The sequence below is a fragment of the Octopus bimaculoides genome, chromosome 1, assembly GCF_001194135.2.
Source record: "Octopus bimaculoides isolate UCB-OBI-ISO-001 chromosome 1, ASM119413v2, whole genome shotgun sequence".
NCBI lineage: Eukaryota > Metazoa > Mollusca > Cephalopoda > Octopoda > Octopodidae > Octopus > Octopus bimaculoides.
Window position 1 is genome coordinate 25,509,837 of NC_068981.1, and position 3,954 is coordinate 25,513,790.

Sequence of the window (3,954 nt, forward strand, 5' to 3'; positions counted from 1 at the left end):
GATTTTTCATTTTTTTATTTATTTTTTTATTTTGTTTTATTTATTTATTTTTTTAAAGAAAAGCTCTACAGTTGTATTTGTCCCCTCTGTGTGCAGCCCTGTGTGGCTAATAAAAGAAAGTTATCTATCTATCTATCTATCTATCTATCTATCTATCTATCTATCTATCTATCTATCTATCTATCTATATACCTCTCTCTCTCTCTCTCTCTCTCTCTCTCTCTCTGTATATATTATATATATATAATTAGAAGGAAAATTAGGATTAAAAAATCTTGGCAGATATCAATAAAGCATTCAGTAGTAATGGATCATGGTTATAAATGTTCAACAATCAGATACCAGTAAATATTAGTTGAATACATAACCCAGGTAAATTATCATGCATCACAGGTAAATTCAAATATCCATTTGCAGAATTTTTTAAAATTCTGTGTATTTAACATCACAAAATTCGTATAGAGAAAATCGCATTTTTAGGATCTGTTCAGTTTAGCTCACAGATTTTTATAATAATTCTTTTTAACTAAACGGTTTGAAACTTCGTATGCTGGTGGAATGTCTCACGCATAACGCGGTTAGCTTTGAACATTTTTGACAAAATTTGGTATTATAGAAGTTATTTCCTCTTAGGGCTAGGGTTAGGGTCGTATTTGGATAATTTCAACCAATCAACGTCGTGTATTCGGTTGAAGAAAGCTACTGCTGTTTGCGATAACAATCGAAGAGGAACTACTAAATGTCACTACTCTGTTCTATTTTATTTATTGTTTACTGCCTGCGTTGCACGCTTTTTTTTTCATTTGGTTCTCGAAGAATCATCACCAGGAAAGGAGAACTATTATTTACATATACGTATTCGATTGCCCGCTATCGGTGTATTATTCACGCATAAATCCCACCGGTGTTTAAAAGACTTATAGAGCTACGAGTCCGCAGCTAACGTTTTTGTTGTTGACGTATATGTAGTTTCAAAACGCCTTATTTTTCAACTATGAGATGTATTGTTATTGTCATGATTTTATCTTACTATAATCAACAACAAACAGATTTCGTCAATATAAAAGTCTTTATTAATTAAAAAATAACATTATTAAAACATGAAGGCAAAACAAAATAAATAACGGCTTATACACCGGAAAATACGGTAATTGTAGTGGCAGTAACAAACTGGCTCGCTGGTTGCTAGTTGATAATGTGGAAGGATGGGAAAAGACTAAGGAATGCACGGTACTGACTAGAAAGGAAGAAAGGATAAATGTTGCATCTTCTTCGCTCGTCACACGAATAGAACAGAGTGGTGACATTTAGTAGAGGTGACCTGGAAGTCATTCCTCTTCGATTATTATCGCAAACAGCTGTAGATTTCTTCAAATGAATACATGTCGTTGATTGGTTGAAATTACCGAAATACGACAACTTTAACACGAAATAACTTCTAAAATATCAAAGTTTGTCAAAACTTTTCTAAGTAAACCGTGTTCGGCTCCTCCACTCCTATTACATGAAACCCATAGCTTCCAAAAATGTTGTTCACAAGAACACAGCTTTGCTACACAACATGAAAATCAACATACTGAAAGCTGATTTTGTTAGGATAATGAACAACGTGTCCCCACTATGAGACAAAGAAACATGTACAGAACTTCATGCACCGCATGCAATTCTCTGTTTAGCACATATGCATGTGTCAATGTCTAAAAAGATCTGCTAAGATATTCTGATACTGGAGGAGGTGTGTGCATGTATGAAAGACCAATCAACATGGGATAGCTCTCTTATGATTGCGTCCCAGTCGGCATCATAAAGATCCACGGTATCAAATGGGTGGGCTGGGGAGAGGTCACTAGGGTTAGCCTTCTGCTGGTGGAATCTCAGGTAATTGTAAACAATATCATTGTCTGAGGGAAGGGTTTTTTCCACTGTAATATTGTATAATAGTGTGGTTATTAAACACAAGTTCTAAAATTTTATGATACCTTGTTGGTGCAAGGACAAGTTGGGACAACAAAAACTCTTTCATAAAATCGAGAAGTAAATTTACTGTTTCTTTGTCAGCGGTTGAGATGAGAGTGCCTGATTACAAACTGTTTGTAGACCAATCAACACAGGGGAGATTAAAATATCCTATCATAATTATGTTATTAGAATGGGACTGTTGAATAAAGTACTTAATGTTGTTGAGGCATTCATTAAAACGCAGTAAAAAAGAATGTGTTTTAATATTATATGCTTTCCCCTTTTGCTATACGTAAAGTTAATCTTATGTCGACATTTTTTTTCTCTCTCTTCAATACTGGTCAATAATACCTCACTCAACTAGAGTATTTTCATAAACTCTGTTGTGCATAATAATCACATTTTATTACCTATTCTATATGACTTCGCTCTACAAATGATATTCGAATTAAGGGTGTATTCTATTTTATTAGATTTCAACTCCCATATGTATTTACTTAGACCCATCGAATTTAATGATTTGGAATTTTTGAAAGATTGATAATGCTGGGAAATTCTTCTTTTAATTTCGTTCGCTGTGGATCCTATATATTCTTTCTTATTATCATTAGGGGTTAGTGAACATTTATAAATTGCGTTATCTAATTATTATATATCCTACATTTGAATTTGTCTTTACATATAAATTTATTTAAAATACGATTATGTTTTTTGTTTGTTATATTTCTTCCACAGCTATCGTTAATATTAGTTAAATTGTTATTATGGAATTTGTTAAATTTGACATTGTTTATTAGGGATATAATATTACTTACATTACTTGTTATAGAATAGCCCACTGTGATAGTTTCGTTTGAGAATATTTTCGAGTACGTTGTCTTCTCGTTAAAGGATGTTTTTATTATGTTCAGAATTTCTTTAATTAAGTTGGTTTTTATTTGGACCTCATAAGGCATAATTAACAATATAATTTCCTTATGTTTATTATTATTATTAATATTACTATTATTATAATTCTTCTTATTATTTTTGTTCATTGTCAGTGTATTCTTCGTTGGTATATAATAATTATGCTTATTTCCATTCGAATTGTTGTTGGTATTATCCATACTATGATCATTTTATTATTATTTTTATTTATGCGTATATTATAATTATTTTCATTCATTTCCTTATATTGTTTATTATTATATTTGCCATTACACCTATAGTTGGTTTGAGCGTTAGTATGATTACTAGTATTATTATTGGGTCCGTAATTATTAAAGAATTTAATTTTTGTATTATATCCTGTTTCTTTTAATGAACTATTACAGTAAGAGGCATGTTTATTGAAAGTATCTATATCTGAGGCTAACATAGAAATTCTTTTACTTATATTTTCTATTGGTGTTTTTTTGACTGAGCTAGGATAGGTTCTATAGACATTAAAGTACTTAAGGTTCTCATTTAATTTATGGAATGGTTGGGTTTTATTAGTTACTAAGTTTAGGTTTGCATCTAAGTAGTTAACTACTTTCTCTATAAATATATCTAAACCATAATTCTTAAAGAATTTGTATAGTTTTTTCTTTATATTTTCTAATGATCTATTAGACTAACAACAGGTAAGTTACATATATTTTTCAAATATCTTTTCAAATAATTTTATTGTATTTTATAGTAGGATTTCTAAATGCTTATATCATTTTATAGTTATTATTATTTTATTGGTGTTGTGTCGACGCCCTCAGGCGAAGAAGTAGGACCTCCCAAGACATAAAAATAGAGGTAGTATGGCCGTGGTATGAGTGTTGAGTAGCAGTCGAGTAGCAGTTGTGTAGTGGTTGAGTAGAAAACATCCAAAGGTGCTAGGTAGCAGTAGCTTGAGACATAACAATTGGATATAACTTCCTATGTGCATTCCACACAATAAGGTTATCCCGAAATAGGAATTGCGGTTCTATTGGTAAAATCCCAAATTTGTAATAATACTATATATATATATATATATAT